At 49.7% G+C, this 18,834-nt stretch overlaps 1 long non-coding RNA gene across 1 annotated transcript; it reads right to left on the minus strand.

The window, feature by feature from the left end:
- Window positions 1–16,229: 16,229 nt before the first annotated feature.
- On the minus strand, window positions 16,230–17,741 carry LOC128815470 (uncharacterized). The gene is made up of 3 exons (XR_008439653.1): window positions 17,649–17,741; window positions 16,896–17,000; window positions 16,230–16,525 (listed from the first exon to the last, which is right to left on the minus strand). It is a non-coding gene; the product is annotated as an uncharacterized LOC128815470 (long non-coding RNA).
- Window positions 17,742–18,834: the final 1,093 nt, after the last annotated feature.

Genomic DNA, 18,834 nt, shown 5'->3' on the forward strand with positions numbered 1-18,834 from the left:
TTATGAAACTAGGGGCTGGAGTTATGGACTAGGCACTGGATGTAATGGAGGCTTTTTGACAGGGGCAGTGGAGGGACTGGAAAGCTGGATGGGGAAACATGAAAGCAAGAAAAGAAAAGGAAGTGAGGAATGGCTAAGTGGATGGAATGATCCATCACATGAGATCTATCCTCATGTGGTCCAACAGCCTTGGAGAGGAGATTTGCACTGCTAAGGTGGGCAGAGTAGCAGCTGGAGGATCATCAGAGAATGCCAGGAAGCACAGAAGGGTCTTAGGCCAAAACCTAAGCTGAGCTAGTAGAACAGTGGCTTTGCTGGTCCCGCAGCAATGGGATTTGCCCTGGGCTGCTTGCATGGGAAGCTGATAAACCTCGGCAAAGTCTGACCTCCTGTGGGTAAAACTGGGAATTACTAGGGGATAATTAAGCAAAACTTTTTCCTATCACGTGCCAGCATCTTAATGAGCGGTTTGCTCACTGGTGTGGATCACTTCTCTTCCACTTCCAGCAGCCAGACGTGGTTCTGCCCCTCTAGATAAGCTGCTGATATTACTCCTGGCAATGAAGGTGAGGCTGATGGTCCCAAAACTGGGAGAGTGCTGGTGGATTTTTTAATGACACAAAAGGAATGTGGTCATGAAGGCAGCCAAGCATTTCTCTGTGACTGCAAGAAGTACTCCATGGACACCGTGTTTTCCATTTGATTGGATGGGTTGCAGCCAGCTTTTCCTATTTCTTTGTCCCTTCCCCAACTATGGCACCTCCTGCCTTTTAGGGGTGAGCAGTCACGTTGTACCATGAATGTGAAAGGTCGTCTTCTGGTACTGGGTGATCCTCTTGGTGTGGAGAGGGAGTTTGTGAGAAAGGAATTAGCAGTTTCCCTTTAGGATGACTCTAATCCCCCTCCTCCATGAGGAAACTGGTGTAGTACATTCCCAGCATATTGCATCAGGTGTTCCAGAGTGGGATGTCGCTTGTTAGGATCCAGATTCAGCTGCAGGTGCTGCTGTGGTGTTCCATACCTGGTAGGGTCCAGCCCACAGAGATTCCTCTGGCTATTGGGCATCTTTGGAGCACTCTTACCAGCTCTTGACTTTGGAGGAGGAGAGTTCATTGCAGAAGGATCTTGCACATGACAGTTTGCCTCCCCCTGTATGGTGCCTGCCTGATGACCTGCGGGATCTTAGGGAATGACTCATAATCCTAGGGTTTTTCCTGGGAAGGTGATTCTGAAGGAGTTTGGTTTATTCCAAGTGCAGGTGTATCTTATAAGCTCCAGGGACTGTTAGTCAGTCACGTGCTACAGACATGGATAGATAACTAAATGTTGCTTAATTTATGCTCTGCACTGTCTTTGATGTTGGCTTGATCCCTTTCATTCTCCTGCACTCCGCTGCACCAGCTCAAACACAGCACTGCCTTTTTGCAGGAGGCTCATTGGCTTTCATCAGGCAAAGCAGGAACTTTTTTTTTTTCAATTGGCATCCCTAATGGTATTATGTCTCTGTCTAGGCTGCTGGCTCTGGGTCTTCAGGGTCTCTGGTGCATTTACCTCATAGTGTGATTGAGCGGCAGCAGTGAGGGACCTGCAGAGTTCACAGCAAAGGTGGCTAGACAAGTAAGTTCAAAACCAGGCTGTGATCCCATGGATCTGCTTTTTAGAGACCTGAGAATAGGCTGAGCCTCCCTGGGTGAAGGATAAGAGAATATGGTGCCCAGACAGCCTCTGCCTGGAGAGGGATCCTGTCTGTCCCAGCCAAACAGCCAGGGCAGGCTTAGCTCTCAAGAGGGCTTTACACCAAAATCTGTGGCACTGGGTGCTCTCAGGCCTGCCTGTGTTCTCCTCTAAGGCAAAGCAGAACCTGCAATTAGTGTTTCCAGAAGGTGTGAAATAGAGCTGGAGGAAAAGCAGCCTTGGTGGTGCTCTGGCCCAGGCCTGGTCCTTGCAGCCTTCATACCTGTGCTGGAGCATGAATTGCTACTCTGTGCTGGTGCCCCTCACCCCTCTGCAAACTCTGTTTTCATTAGTGTGTGCTCTTTGGTTAAGGACCCTTCTCACTTCCAGCTGAACAAACACTTTCCATCGCATGTAAAATCCAGCTTGGTGCTAATAGACGTCTCCCCCCACTTTCCTCCCTCCCCTTTACCACCTTTTCTGCAGTTGGCTTGACAAAAAAGTGTTGCTATTACCTGACTTATTATCAGCACGGGACTGTAATTTATGACATATACTTGGTAAAGTGCCACACTGAAAACATTTATGGCCCTCTTTGAGTTCTGTGGGGTGGTGGGGAGAGCAATGGCTGTGGAGGAGAAGCCAGTTGTTCACCCTTGCAAAATACAACACAGTCCAAAGGCTTCCTCTGACTTCTGACAGAAGCACTGTGGGCAGTAGGCTTAGCACCCTGCTCTGCTGATGTCAGTGGGTTGAGACACCAGTGCCCAGAACAGATGCGAGGTTTTTCTGTCCTTGGGAAACACACAGTTTCTCCCTTGGGAAATTTATTGAATTCCCTATCTTTATTGCTTTTAGTCCTGTACAATCTTATCCCTCAGGCAGGATCTCAGAACCTGCCTTCCTCGTGTTCCTCATACAAGTGTCACCTCCTCTTTCCTCCCCTGGCTTCAAGTCCCTGTTCTTTCATGGGAGGGTCTGCAGCAGCTGCCCCATGTGTGGCAGGTCAAACACAGGAGCTGTGAAAGGCAGGCATTACAGCAGGGCAGCTGCCCTCCAGTAACCAGGTTCATACTCTGTCTGAAGGAAACAACCTGATAATTTAATTCTCCATGTCTGGATTTGAGCTGAAATTGTGCTGTGGAGAGAGGGGGGCAAATGAATTGTCATTGCTGTTGGTGGGCTAGATTTGAATAGCAATATAAGGGGAAAGGAAAAGTCCTGGCAAAAGTGACTTTTTCAGTGACTGAAGAGAGATTTATGAGAAATGAGACTTTATATCCCAGTCTTGAGATGAGTGGTATGGAAATTTGGCATGGGAAAGAGTTTTTTTCACTGGGCTGTTTGCTGATAACTGAAAAGTTAATGTTGACTGTTGAGCTCCTCTCAGGAAAACACCATTGTTCATCTTTCAGAGGTATTTGGAGCTTGGCTGTCTGCCCTGTCCACTTGTTGTGTTTCAAAGGATGGGAGCAGAGATCATCCAAACCATTTCCCAGTTTCAGGAGCACACTTTCCCTGAAGCTGCTCAGTTAGAAGGAGCATTTGCTTGGCCTGCAGTGAGGCAGGCTCTGTACACTGTGGGGAAGGATCACATGGCAGTTTGTCCTCTTTCTTTGGTTCAGGCTTTGCCAGCTGCTGGGTGAGAAGCAGGTCTCTGTAGCCCTCTGCTTCAACAGTGCCATGTGTGCATCCATGTGCTGGAGTTAAAGGAGATGTTGTGGCTGGGCTTGAGTCTTGGATGCTCTCTGCTACTTGCTGTCTGAAGATTTGCAAGATAAAGCCTTGGGAGGTGGGTGACATAAGGAGATGTGTGAAGCCCACAATACCAACCTAATGCTGCTTTCAGAGTCATCATCTCTAGCTGCTATTATTTCTGGATATCTTGTCCAAAGGGTCTCAAGGCTGAGGGTTTGGTCTGGGAGAATGCCTTGAGCTGGAGTAGCTTCATTCCTGCTGTGGTTGGACAGAATGTGTGTTTTGGATGGCATTTATTTCCCCAAACAGCAGCTATATAGAAGTTTGCCATCTGGTGTAATTTTGTCTTCTGAGCTCCATCTGTCCTGTGCAGTGGGGAGAGACTGAAGCCTCCCGTGAGTGAATCAGCTCATTTTGTCTTAAGCACGATTGGGTGGAGCAGGTTGCTCTGGAGCTGATTCTGCTTTTTCTCACTGGAGCTTAGATATTTAGGTGCCAAACTGGGTGCTAAAATCAGAGATGAACCCCCCCCCCCTTTCACTTTTTGTGTGAGGGAGGGCTGGTGGGAAGCTCAGATTGTCCGTGGGGTCCGAGTCACCTTTAAGCCTTGTTCTGTTGACTGAGTTCCAGACCCAGGAACCCCATACCCAGGTCAAATCTCTACCTGGATTCCAGAAAGAGCCCCCCTTTCTCAGCTGGTGAGAAGATGGGCGGTGCTGGACCATGCTGAAAACAAGGAATAACCACAATCTTTAAAGGTTTCTCAGTGTCCTGCAGGGTGAAAGCAGTTTAACTGATAATAAACCTCTTCTGGGTGCAAGATTATTCAGTGGGAAAAGGTGGGGGGAAATGGCAAAAAATGGCAACCTGTCTTAAGAGAGTTCTCGGTATGTGCACCTGATAAAAATCATAACCTGGGATTGGCTTTCTTCTCTGTTTTCTTGGCTTTTGGCATGCGTAGCCAAGCTCTGGCAGGCGGGGCAAATTTCCTTATCCCTAGGGTAATTAAAAAAGACCATTTCCCCATTTAAAGAGTGAGAGGGAGGTGAGGATGGAAAGGGGAGCTGAGCCAGGCAGTGAGCAAGCCCTGCCCACACTGCTGCATGAGTTAGCAGAGCTATGGCTCTCCCACCCCCACCAATTTTCATGGCGTTAGGCACGTGGGATTGAGGGGGGCTGGATGGGTATGAAAGCAAACACACATCTGGAAGTTCCTCCAGTTAATTGGGCAATTATTCATACCATTCTTGCTGGAAGCAGCCTGCTACTGCTGAGCCAAAACCAACAACAACAGACTGTGGGCGTACTTCATCCCTGCTTGGAGTGGGGAGACTTGTGTGGCAAGGTGGGGCTGCAGAGGGCAAGTTAAGCAGTGAGGGTGTGGACCCACTGTTCCTGGGCTGCTCTGCTTGGCTGTAGAGGTGTGTGGGGAAGCCCTGGAGACCCTGATGTGGTGAGATGCTTGGGAAGCACTTGCTTCACAGTGCATGTGGGCCTCAGGTGGGGAGGGGGAAGCTGCTGCTCTGGAGCAGCATGAGAACCCAACTCAACCTGTGTTGGGTTTTATTAGGAGCTTGGCAGGCTGTGGTGCTGGTGAAAGTAGTCCAGGCCCAGCTGTGCTCTGTAGCAGTTTACTCCTCGTAAATAATGGATTCACTGCCATTTCTGCCCAGCTGCCACCTGAGTGAGGCTCTAACAGCTCATGTTCACCTTTTCTATCCCTCCTTTACCTTCCTCACATCCTTGGTTCCTTCTTAGTCTGGCAGCAATGTCTCTGGATGTCCCTATTCCCTGCGTATTTTTTGGTACAGATGCTGTGCAAGTGAAGTTCTGAGGGAATGCAGAGCTAGATGGCCTTTGTTCATTCCCCAGGATCTGCATGTGAGATGGAAGCTGGGAGTGACCACCTCAGTCTGAGTGGCTTTCCCTATGACAGAGTTGACAGGCCTCAGCAGATCCTCAGGGAGATGATGTTCAGGAGTAGCCTGGATACCATCAGCCTTGAAGAGTTGTCTCTCCTCCTTCTCATCTCTATATCTGGTGGGATAGAGGGTTGCTCCCGAGGCTGAATTCTCTGGGATTGCATATCAGTGTGACAGACCACATCTTGAAAGCGTTTCCCTGGAACTGTGGCTGACTGCTCTTTGAGTGCTTTGCCATTCCCTCCTTGCTGCTGAAGCCCACAGGAAGCCTTCCCCTTCCAGCAGAATCTCTTGATTGATAAAAACAATCCCCTTCTCTCAAACCATGCCTGCTGCACAAGCTGGGGGTGCTGTGTTTGGCCCATCTGCTTCCCACTTTGCCTGAGAGCACATCTCTGGCACTGGGAGTCATTGTGGCAGCCTCAGAAGCGCACGCTGTGCTGGGCTCCACCAGCATAATTGGAGCCAGCTTCAGCCAAGCCCAGCTGGGATGTGAAAGGAGAAGAATTCCCGTGGTTCCCTCTTTCCTTGTCTTTTTGCTTCTGCCATGAGATGGGTCTTCTCTAAAGAAGAAATTTATTGCCATTAACTCAAGATCTTCCTTAGGATAACATAAATCAGACAGGCAGTTTGGCTTCAGGATGAATGTGCAAACGTAAGCAAGGCTGCAGTGGGTCACACCATGGAGCCGTCGAGTACAGGGTTTTCTCCACAGTATCACTGGAGTAAGTGCTGTAGGAAAAGGCTGGAAACAATGCATGCATGGCATGTGCTATCTTGCGTCTTATCTGAGGGTCCATGGATGTGGTGAAAGGTTTATCTAGCGGGTGATCAGCAAATATTTTGTATCTTTGTTTGTCCATTTTTGAAGTGTCTTAGATGGTGCTAACTCAGAAAGGCTTGGGGATGTAAAGTTCTCTGCATGAGCTTTAGTAGTGGTCTCAAAAGTACTGTGAGGACATCTCAGCATCAAAAAATACTGTAGAGGGGGGAGCATGATTCCCAGTTTTACAGGAGGGAGTGAAGAATTTAAATGACTTATCCAAAATTTCAGTGGGAATCCTTAACAGAGTGTGGTGTTGAAACCAGATTCTCAGACTCCTGTGACTGTTCAGCTTTCCTCTTTGATAATCACCCACACAGAGATCTAAGTTAGGATTGGAACTTACCCTTGAGCTAATGCAGAAATAAACCTAACTGAAGGGAAAGCCTTCCTTACTGTCCAGCAGATGACTATACTGTAGAAGGAGGACATTGCCAGGTGGAGAGGCCAACCAACAAAACCTGCTTTGTCAAGGATTGGGAAATGGAAACATTGCTGAGGGTCCAGCTGAGGAAATACGATTCTGAAGGTGCTCAGAAAATCAAGATTTGTGGTGGAAAACCGTTTCAAGGAATGGGAGAGAGTTAGGGACAGGATCTGCTGTTCAGCCAGAAGGAAGAGGGTAGAGCCGCCAGTCATGTGGAAGGGATGGGAAAGGTAGGAGGGTATGTGGAGCTGGGCACTGAAATGGAACAGCTGAGATACAAGCACCAAGGGACAGCTCTTGCTCTCACTGAAGGGAATGGACCAACTCCCATTGACGTCAATGAGGGCTGAACTGGGACCCTTGCGAGAAATATATTGAACACAGACAAATCCAGCAAAGTCAAAACAGATGATGCAGACTGCTTAATACAGTCACAGGGAGCTGATTGCGAAACCTTCTAACAAGGCAATTCTGTCAAGCAGCCATCCAAGCCCAGTAGGCTTCGACCTAGGAGAGGAACATGGGACGCTGTGGTCCTGGAGAAGGCATACCCAAGATGGAAGGCTGAAATGGCATGGGATGTGTCCTCACTGTGCTTCAGCATAACCCCACTTGCCACCTTGTTTGTGTGACCTTCCTAGCTATTTTACTGTATTCCAGGTGCTTTTTCTTGAATTTCCTCTGTCCCACCAATGGAGCTTTTCTGAAGCTGGAGGTGTGGACAGACTGGACAAGTTGTCAAAGAATACACTACTGTACCTCAGCTGGCAGTGGGGGGCAGCTGAGTGTGCACACGCCTAATCCATGGCACATGCAAGTCAGTTCAACTTAGCCAATGTGACAGAACCGCACTAAGCTGGCTGAAGTGACCTTATTTGCACGGACTAAGCAAATGCACATGGACCGTAAGGCTGACATGCAGTAACCGGTTACCGCATGATAGCCGGTTCCTGTGTTTGCGCTCAACCTCTGACTCATCACCCCAAATTCTTCCCTTGCTGTGCTTCTCAGTCCCTTGTTCCATGTTCCCAGTGCCTGGTTTCCTCTGCGTCAGGGATGTCTGTGATCCTACAGCAATTCCGTGTCTGTCCAGAGAGTAGTTTTGGCAACTGTCCTGCTCTGCTCCAGGGAGTCTCAATGATCTGCTCCAGATTCAGGCTCTCCTAGTCCTCTTTTGAGGGTACTCAGCCAGCCAGCTCCCTGTGGGACCCCAGGTCATGGGTCCCCTCACTCCATAAACCCTTTCCAGCCCAGCAGGCCTCCTCGGGCACCAGAACCTGCCTCTCCTCCATCTTTATTTTTGTTCCCCACTTGGAGAAAACAGAGTCCAGACATGGCTCTACCCTTAGAGAGCAAGATGTGGAGCACTCTAGTGAGGTCAGTGGCGGGATCTTGGCAGTATCTTCTCTCTGGCACAGTGAGAATTTGGAAAAGGTGATGGAGTTGAAAGGAGAGGGCAGGATGAAGTTACTAGTGTGGAATGAAGCTGAAAATAGAAGGAGCTGAGTTTCTGGGTGCTCCTGAGGATGTCTCATCCTTGACCAAGCACTGGTTCAGGCTGAAGAGCAGAGACTTCAGTGAAGCCACACTTACTCTACACCATGTTGAAACAGAATTCAGTCCAGAAAGATCCATTTCCCCTAAACCTGGAGTTGTACCACAGTTGTAGCTGTGTTATGACAAAAGGGACAGATCTAAATCAACTGATTTGTAAGTAGAAAATTCAAAGGAATGGGAGCAGGAGTGGAGACAGGAGAGCGGCAGGAGTGGAAACAGGCAGGGGGCATTGTTGCTCTTAAAATGGGCCTATAGTCTATGCACAGTTTAGATGTTTTGGGAAGAGTGGAATTTCACTTTTGATTCCCCATGGATAGACTGGACTGAAACTTTACCTTCCTTTCCACCCTGGATCCACTGAAATAGCAGCATCTTGTATAAGGACCAATTTCCTTGATGTAAGAGTAATGTTTGGTGGGGAATCCAAGAGTGTACACAGGGACAGGTTACCTGCAGTGGGTATTGAGGCATTGCCTGAACTTTCAGGAATGAAATGAGCAAAGCCAAAGTGCTGGGGCCAGCAGACATGAAAGACACCAAGAGGGGCCTCTTTCAACTGTGCCAAATGCAAAATAAAGGCTATGGAAATGTATGGGCTTGCTCTATACTGGGGCAGAGGACATAGAAACAAAGGGCATGAAAAGGGCAGATATTCAACACTTTTTTGATACTGTTACCCATAATGTTTAATGTCCTTTTTAATGGCTTAGAGTGCACTCTCAGCAAGAGTAGGGACAGCCAGTTGATACCCCCGAGGGCACAGCTGGTAGTCAAAGGGCACTTCACAAGCTGTCCTCTATTCTGTGCTGTGATATGCATTTCAGCGCTGAAGGTCTGGCATTTTCTGCTGCCTGCACTGCTTGTTTGCTTCTTGCTTCCATTTCAGGCAGCTCTCTTTCTTTGAAGATGGTGGAAACAAACATTCCTTCTCTAAGTAAGCAGCTGAAGGGACTGTGTTAGACTAGCCACACCTCAGTGAATTAAATTTGCACCATGAGCCATAGTTTTATGTTTGTGGGTTTCCCACAGTAGCACCAGGATGTAATCACAGCATTGTCACTGGTAAGCTACTGCATCAGCCTAATGCACTTCTGCCAAGGGCTTGCCTCTGTGCAGTGACATGGGAAAGGACCTGGATATGGGAGGAGGTGTGGGCTTGAAGGAGCCCTGCTCCACATTAGTTCTCCAGCCACAGCCTGGCACAGAGCTTCTTCCCTCTCCATGCAAACTGGCACATGGGGACTGTGTTCTCAGAGAGGAGCAACCTGAGTGGTTCATCCTATGTGGTGAGTTAAAGGTGTTTCTGGAAGCACACAGGAAAGCAGCAGCATCACCATCTCCTTAGCTGGTCCCAGCTGTACAGCATTATAGGCAATACTGTGTCTTCTGGAGTGTATCTGGGACAGCCTCCTCCATCAGTGTTCCTATTTTTCCTTATTCATGGGCATATCATAAAGTGAGGTTTTGTTATTTATAAGACTGATTTTTCTCTCTCCCTTGTCTTTTTTTTAGCAAACAGTGCTCCTCTCCATGTTCCACGACTCTTCACCTCCTCTGAATATCTGTATGGGTATGTTTATTGATATGACAGCATGCAGCAGTCAGCGCTGCCAAAGTCAATGTGTCCCTTGTCTGCTGAGGATAGGCTGGGGCTGTCAGCTTTCTGTCTCCTGAGAGAAACCAAGTCTGTTTGTTGATTTTGCCTTTAGCTGGTGTTAGATAAACAGTGAAATTGTATTATTTTTGTGCTTCTTCCTATGACCAGCTTGAGCACTGTAGTGGGCACATCAGTCACTGACATCAATTCTCTCCACTGGATTTTGTTCTGAGTGTTTGGTGAAGCCTGGACAAAAACACTGTTATCTTTGAAACTCATCTGGAAGGGTGGGAAAATCATGACCGTTATGCTGTTCTGGGGCTTAGCCGTGGTTGATGCTGCTTGACATTTTGGGGTGCTGGTCTCACAAGGTGGGGGGGCTGCTTCTGCCCATCAGGTACATGTGTTCTTGGTCACTCTGTTTATCAATGTTAAATTTCCTGTTTTATAGTGGTGACATCCTCAGTGCAAAACCAGAGGCAGCAAGCCTATTCAAGGAAACCTCACCTCCCAGGACTCTCTTTTCTCTGGTGGATCCTCTAGTGTTCTGAAAAGTGTGAGTCCTGCCTAAAGATTCTGCATGAGTAGGTGGTTGGGGAAACTCTGGGTACTCTTTTCTCGTGTCTGATAGAAGTTGAGCTCTCACAGCAGCTTTCTGTATGGGCTCCTCCTATGCAACTGGTAAAGAGAGGAATCCCATGTTACAGGTCGAGTCAGACCATTGGCTTCTTGATAGCTCAGTCTGATTGGGTGAAATTTGCTGATGGGTTCCGAGCTGTTGGGGATGGATGAACAAACACAAACAGCATGATTCCTTAGGTTTTATTTCCATTGGAAACCAGGCTGAAGGAGCCAGCTCCACTATTCCCTATGGGATTGCTTATGACCAAAAACATTGCAGAGGTCATACTTCTTGGTATCTGCATGGGATCTTTTGTTGGGGCAAACTCATTCTGTGCCTTTGGAACCAGCTGACAAATCTTGATATGCAAAATGGCAGATCCTGGTGCACCAGGATTTCAAGGAACAGGCAACCAGAGGAGAAAACTGGGTGAAGAAATGCCTGATCTTGGGCTTCTGCCAACAGAGAGCAAGACCTGCTGACACAGCGGGAACACAGAAGTAAGACCAGTCATGTTCTCAGGTGCTGGGGCCTTTCAAAGTGAGCATGCTGGCCCTAGTAGAGTGGGCTTGCTCCAGAGAGGTCCTTCCCACTGGACTTTAACAAGCAGGAGGATGAAGATGCTGGGAGAGGTGACCCAAGTAGTTTTTGGTCTGATTTTACTCACGACTTGGGACTTTTGTTTGTGGTACACAAGTAAAAGTTGGGGGTCTGTCTCCCTCTGCAGCACTGCAGAATCATAGAATCTTAGAAACTCCTGAGTTGGAAGTGTCCTACGAAGATCATTGAGTCCAATTCCTGGCCCTGCACAGGACAACCTCAAGAATCTCACCATGTGCCTGGGAACACTGTCCAAATATTTCTTGAACTCTGAGAAGCCTGGGGTCATGACCACTGCCTGGGGAACCTGTTCCAGTGCCCAATAATCCTGTGGGTGAAGAACTTTTTCTTAGTATTTGATCTAAGACTCCTCTGACAAAGCTTCATGCTTTGGCTCTTCACCATGTGTCAACAAATTATGCCTGATCAGCAGGATTAGAGCATGTCACTGTTTCTTTCTAGGCTTTATGTCCAGCTTTCCTTCCCACAAAACTCAGCCAAGGGAGAGGGCAGGTCAAAGAGTCTGCAGCTGGTGTGAGTGATGGTTTAGCACAGACAACATATTTTGAACCACAAAAATGGGGAGTAGAGTTGCTGTTCTGATGTGATTCAAGGCTCTTTAAGAAGAACAGAAGAGATAAGGAGAACCAGGCAAACTATCCTTGGAAAGATAAACAGAACAATACAAAGTTACTGTTGAGTTAGGAAGAACAATTGCTGAGAGCAACAAAGGTGTTTCTAGACAAAGAACTGCAAACATTTTAAAAGGGAGCCAGAATAAAGAGACCATGAACAACTGGGCAGGATGTGACCTCCTCTGAACCTGAAGGAGGAGCCTGGCAGAGCTCCCAGGCACATCATTTCCACATGTCTGATGCTCTGCAAACATCTGCCCAGCACCTTGAGGTCCTGCTAAAGGCAGTGGTGTAGCACTGTAAGTCCAGGACAGTGCCTGACAGCTCAGCTCCTGCTGCCTGGGCTGACTGACTTTGGCATTGAGTGGGATGGATGACTGTTATTCTGCTGTGGAGCTATGATGTAATTTGACTCCTACAAAATACTGGTGCTGAAATATATTTCTGGGTCCTGCAGTTTGGGTACAGTTGCTGTTTCTTTGGACTGTCTCATACTTCTCAATCTTCATTACAGAAGTGCTCATGTCACATTGCAGCTGACCCCCTAACGTAATACCCTCGGAGGCAGCAAAGATGAAGAGCTGAAAGACCTTATGTTTACATTACAAAAAATACTCTTTCTGGGTTCTTGTTTTCTATCATGGCCAATCACACTGCCACTCTCCCTTTCCCAGTTCTTCTCATGGCACCTAGTGAGATTCTTGAGGTTGTCCTGTGCAGGGCCAAGAGTTGGACTTGATGACCCTTGTGGCTCCCTTTTCAATTCATGAGATTCTATGGTTCTGATTTTTTCCACCCCTCTGTAACCATCCATTGCCCTTCTGCCCCATCCTTCATCTCCCCACTGCTGTCTCCCTGGTGCTGTGATGCCATGAGAGCAGATATGCTGCCATTGGTAGAAGGAGATGGTTACTGCCATGCCAGTGCATGTCTGTGAGCTGTCTGGCTCCTTGTGCAGTTCCTGAGTCTGTGAGTTCCTGTGAGTCTCTGCACGTTAGCTCTGTGCATTGCAGTCATGCAGCTGTTTGTGAAGCCAGTTAATGGCTGCAGTATTCCATGCATTTCCCACTGATTGCAGCACCCATGCAGTCATGGTTGGCAGCTGGCAGCAATGTGCCAAGCAGAAAAAACACATGAGCATGTCAGCTCTGTCTTGTGGTGGTTGTCCCTGGATGCTTCAGAATAGTCTGGCCCTGGAGCCATGTGTTTTCCATGTGGCTCCCCCTCCTCCCTGAGTGCATTGTACATGGTGACCTCTGGAGGTCCCTGCCACCCTCAAACATTCTGTGCAGTAAGAATTCCCCCCTGCAAGGGAGGATGTTCCAGTATGGGGGTGGCATGGCACCTGGGGTCTGTAGGTGTGGGGTGATGCTCCCCTGCTGGGGCAGGTAGTCTTGTATTCACACTCAAAGAGAAGTGCAGTGGGTCTTTAACCAGGAAATGAGCTCAGGGAGCTGGGTACTCAAATGATGAATTGCTGGAGTGTGTAGATGTGTGTCCTGTAGCCCTGTGTGGTACCTGGCCTGGAGACCAGGAGCACTTTAGAAACAAGACAGCAAAGTTGTGCCTAGGGTCCATGGAGCGCAATCTCAAGCAACCAAATGTTTGCTTTCCTAATGCTGCTCCTAGGAGCCTTGGCTACTTGAGATGATAGTGTGTGTCTGTTATTTCAGTTGGGCAGGCTGAAACACCCAGACATTATAAGGTTTTTTCTGCAGAACCAACCTGAAAATCTTTCTTGGAGGTTCTATGTACACCAGTCTGCCATGGCAAAAACTATCCGTGTACGAAACCATTTTCCAGGACAGTGGGAAACAGGTGCTGAGGTAAGTTGCAGGTCCCCCCTCTGAAAGCACTGTCCTGGCTGTGGATTCTATACTGTGCTGGACCACAGAGTTTCATGGTATTCATCAGGATCCTTGCACACCTTGCCTCCACCCAAGGCCACTGTTTTAACCTGACCTCACCTTCAGCATGCCTTCTGCTTCCCTTTCCTGAGGATGTGCATGAGCTGGCTCTTATATCCCCTGCAGATGCTCTGAAATAGGTAGGGGAAGACTGTAATAGTGGCATAGAGGTTCATTGGACTGCCCCTTCCCACCCTCCAGATAATGCCACAGAGACTGCCTGGGATGTTTTGGTGCATGGACAAACTTCTGCAGCAAGTGGCAGTGAGGTGAGTGATGCTGGAGGCCTCCTTTGTGATTTCAGGGCAGAGCAGTGTGTGCCTGTCCAACAGAGGCACCCTTGGGGCTGAGCCTGCTCCAGGCTAGCTCTCTGAGTATGCACACCTGAAGGTGCATCCCAACAAGGGTAAGGACAAGATCCTTATGCTTTGCAAACCTTTTCTGCTTGTGGCTGAGGACACCCAGGAATGAAATAGAAGGACAAAACAATTGTGCCATGTGGCATCTGGCGTTCATGCTACATCATGACCTGACCCTGCCTGGAGTCTCTACCTGCAGACAGAGGTTTCCCTTGGTCGCAGCAGATCTGCTCTGTCTCAGATACAGCTGAGTGTGAGCAGGCTCCACCCAGGCCATGGTTCCATCAACACCTCTGGAGGATGTGTTGATGGAACACAACATCCATGTGTACATCTGCCTGGAGCCGGGCCTGCCCAGGAGAGCTGGCACGGGACAAACACATAGCCGGGGTTGTCTACAGCCCCTGCTCGCTGTCAATCTTGACACAGTGCCCTCACTTTTCTTCCCCTGCTATGGCTCTGTGTTGTGAAACATTGACTGCCTTACACCAATGAGACAGCCAGGCAGCAAGAGACAGCAAGGTTTTTTGTCTGGTCACACAGGGCTCAGGTTCCCCTGTGCTTACATACAGCATTATGAGCAGGGCAGAGGTACAGTGTCAAAAGATAAAGATCTAGGGATAGGGCAAATACTAGGAAGAAACGGGATTGTCCCAGAGCAGAGAGAAGCAAAAAAAGTTACAGAGATGACAGTGAGGAGCTGCTTCAGAGGAGCCTTCTGCTGAGCTCTGAGGCCTGATTCTCCATAGGCCAAGTCCTCAGTGCACAGATGCAGGCACTGAACTGCATAGGGACATTGTGAGGGGGCTGTCACAGACCTGCACTTGCAGCGGGGGACCTGCACCTCCTGAAAAATGCTCCTCTTGAGCTCTCTGAGACCCTCATGGCACACCTGGCCAGGGCTGGTCAGGACAGCCACAGAGGAACAGGACACAGGACACCCTGGCATAGGAGCAGGGCTTCAGGAGGGAGCAGCATCTCAGCCACAGTGCCAGCAGTGGAGCCTGCCAGGTAATTACAGATGATTGTAGAACTGATCTGAGATGAAACGCTTTGGATCAAGACCACAACCAAAAATATTGCGAGTTGGATCCAACTGATCCAAACAAATCTGTTTGTTTCCTGCTTTCCTAGCAGACAGTCTTAAAGGTCACAGAGCTGAGAAGTGTAGCTGGGCACAAGTGGATTTTCCTTTAGGAAAATTACAATGACAGAAAATTCCTGACTAGCTTTGCCCTAAAGGTGAAGAAGGGGGTCATTCACCTCTCCCAATTTTAGACATCTTTGTGAGGAGCTGAGACATGGAGCCCTGGAACGCAGAGAGTTTAGCATCTCTAGCCAGCACAGAGGTCCCCACTCCCCAGGGGACAAGGCCAGCAGGAGTGATGGCTCGTCTCTTGCATATTCCTGCATGCTGAGTGGAGGCTGGGCCTCCTCAAAGCATCCCTCCAAACTGCTGACTTTTGGGAAGTGGGAGCCTTTCCAAGCCTTGGGGACTGTTGTTGACATGGAATGAAGGTATGCAGACAGGTTGAGGCAGAACAGTGACATGAACAATCAGACTTATCCCTTTTGACAACTGCTTTTTTGATAACTGCCTGTATTGTTAGCCAGCATCAGCCAGTGACTCAGAGATGGAAATGTGCAGGGACAGGCTTTGTAACTGTCCCAGCTGCTGGGTCCTCATTCTTTCCCAAAAGCAGGGATACCCTGATCCATACCCCTGTGGACCCAGCTCTGGAGCAGCTGGTGGTGGCACAGCAGTCTGAGGGCTGCTTTCCTTTGCGGGTGTCTTGCTGCAGGCAGTCACATTGGAGGAGATGCTCGGAGCTGGAGAGCTGCTGGCTCCCACCTGAGTGCAAGTCACTGTGATTCAACCCGAGGGCTCCCAGCTCTGTGCGGTGAACTCACCTCACCATCCGACTGATCCCTGAGGTGATCTCACCCACCAGGTTTCTCCGCAGGTGGGATTGCCCCAGGAGGCTGCGCAGCTTTAGGAGAGCACAGTGAGGTGCTGGCTGCTTCCCCACGGCCAGCTGCAGCCTCCCGTGCTGTTGTGGCTTCCTGCAGCTCTGCGCCCGGTTCTGCTGGGAGCCTGGCTCTCCCAGGCAGGTGTGCTGAGGGAGCGGGCTCAGCACATCCACTTGGCAGCCAGGGATGATGCTGCTGCTGGAGAAGCAGTGCAGAGGCCAGACGTGTGCGAGCAGCTGTGTGCACATAGAGCTGTGTGCAGGAGCACACTGGGGTACTTGGCCTGTGTCCTTCATCTCTGCTGCTGTCCTGTGTCTAATTGATGCAGGCTAGCTTCTAAACGAAGAATTTGCCCTTCAAATTTGGTAATGTCACTTTAATTCACAGAGCACTTTTAAGATGCTCAGATGCATTTGGCAACTGTGGTCTGTTTTTATTAGTAAAATTATAGCATATCACATTAAAAATCTGTTTTCATTGCCCTTGTTGGAAAGGATGCCAAATGCAAATCCATTTAGGTAAGTGAAGTGGATTTAAAGACTTCCTTTTGCTGTGCCTATTAAACAGGTGACAAGCTAGAGCCTTGGAGTTTCTTTCCTTTTCTGGTGTGGGAGCTGGGTGCTGGATCAGGAGCAGCAATGGAGAGTATTCTGACCCTGCATACTGCCCAGTCAAGCAGGTGGGCAGAGCTGCCTGCCCTGTGCACACTCAGTCCCGTCTTGCCTGGAGCCAGCTGGGAATGGAAGGGAACAGACTGTTCAGTTTGTGAGTAGGTTGGTTGGAGATGGCTCTTCTGGAGCCCCAGGAGGAGCCCCTGTGCCTTCACTGGGCTCTGCTGTGACACGGCTGCAGCAGGAGCTGCCTGCAGACTTGCTGGCAGACAGCTTGGCAGCCAAGACCTGCAGAATGCCCTCACTAACACTGGGGCTGATATGCCCAGGGCCACAGCAGAGTCTGGGGCAGAGGAGAGGTGATCCCAGACCTCTGCAGCCCTGGGGACAGAGCTGGACAGAGCTGAGACCACTGAGTGTTACCTTTGGCGGGTCTCTCCCATCCTGTTTCCCGCCTTAGACCCCAGTAGCTGCATTATCTGTGGAAGATACCTGTGTTCTGGTGCATGTATTCTTCCTCTCTCTGTCTCTGTGGCTGTTCATTGTGCACTGTGGGGAGTCTGGCACCTGGCTGTGCACCTGAGGCACCTCCATGCCCTGCAGAGGGGAACAGTGCCCTCATGGGAAGTCTGTACGTGGTGGAGGTGCTGGCCAGGGTGATCCAAGCTTGCTCTCCATGTTCACACTCCTGTTGATCTCCACACCTGAGTTGCCTCTTCCTGTCATAATTTTCTCAAGAAAATGCAGAATTTGTCTTCATGGGCTGACCCTTGTTCTTCCAACAACTGCAATGCTGCCCATTGTACCTCCCAACATGCCCTGGCCTGAGACACCTGTCCACATTCCTGACCAGTTCCTGCATTTCTTACCTTCACTTCATCCCTTCATAACATCCCAGAGGCCACTCTTCTGGAAGTTCTTCCAGAAACCTGGTGATCCCTACCACAAACCCCTGATGGATGCAATTGCCCAGCCCAGTGCCTTGGGAACAATAACCTGCAGGCCTGTAGGTGCAGCTCATCAGGTGCTGGGCATCTGTGCTAGTGCAAGCCCACAAGATGCAGAGCGTGTGCAGCATTAACAGCATTGAGTCACCATGATAGTCCAGAACATTTATAGTTTTGTTTCTAGCATCAAGACTCTTTTTTTTCCCAAAGGATCTGATATCCTGGGGATACTGCTGTGTGTCTGGTCTGGGTCTTTTCAATTTGCACTAGGAAGGAGGGTGCAGGACCCCCATCTGACCTGGCCTGATGGAGCATGAGGTTGTCCAAGGGCAAGATGGGCTCCAAGGATGTAGGAATGGCAGAACGGGACACAAGGGAGAGAGGGAGAAAACCCCTTTAGTGGCACGTGGTGTTGTCCATTCTGTGCCTGCAGTGGCAGGCTGGGTACTGCTGGGGGGTCAGGCTGCTTTACCTTGGGCCTCTTAGCAGAGATGTCCTGGTCCTCGTGGTCCTGAGGGAGCTGAGAGCTGCCCCTTTCCAACATGTTGTGCCCTTGCTGCCTGTCCTGCAGCCACCCAGGTACATCCACCCGGTACCTGGGGAGCAGCAGCTGCCCTGGCTGGCAGTTCCCACATGGAAGCACAGGAGAAGGGAAGTGATTCAAAGCCACCCAATGAGTCAGTGGGTTAGCTGGGAATAAAGCAGAAGTCTTTTGCTCAAACCACTCACTCAGCTTCTCTGGGAAGGTTGAGCGCATTCTAGGGGGACTTTGCTGCTTCAGCAGTTTCCAAAGAATCAGGGCTCTAGACGTAACACAGCAGATGCTCTGCTCCAGGCTGCACTTGCAAGACCAGTTGCTTAGAAAATTATAATGAGCCAAAGAGGCAAGGCAGCTGCTCCCTGGGGCAAAGCACAAGGATTTGCGCAGGGGAGAGGGTGGTGAGACTCAGACCCTGACACTCCAGCCCTTATGCAGTCACAGGCAGGTTGAGGTACCCAGATGTTCCAGTGCAGGGTCTAACTGAGCAGTCAGAGATGTTTAATGATTTACTGCCCACTGTATGCCACCATCACTGTATATGCTTGGCCACGTGGCCTCCGGCAGGGCTGGCTGTGACACGAGGGGATGGCACAGCGCTCTCCAACCCAGCAGACCTCCCTGCATCCTGTGGCTGGAGTTGGGCACTTCTGCTCACACCTCAGAGTGTTTCCCCTCCCTAGCACCCAGAGGTGGGATCAGGCATCTGCCAGGGCTGTCTCCTCCCCAGCAGCACATGGCAGCTCCACTGTCCTCTTCCTCCTGCTCCACTGCCTCCCTGGGATTCAGCTTTTGGAGCAGCTTATCTCTGTTTCCAATGTGCAGTCCAAGCCAAGCTGTGCATATTCCTTGTTTGTGAGTTGTTTCAGCCCTGCTCTGTGCCAGCTATGGTGGGAGGCAGTGGCTGGCAGCCGAGCCCACAGCCACCATAGGGGCTGGACCTTGC

The sequence above is a fragment of the Vidua macroura genome, chromosome 16, assembly GCF_024509145.1.
Source record: "Vidua macroura isolate BioBank_ID:100142 chromosome 16, ASM2450914v1, whole genome shotgun sequence".
In the NCBI taxonomy this organism is placed as follows: domain Eukaryota; kingdom Metazoa; phylum Chordata; class Aves; order Passeriformes; family Viduidae; genus Vidua; species Vidua macroura.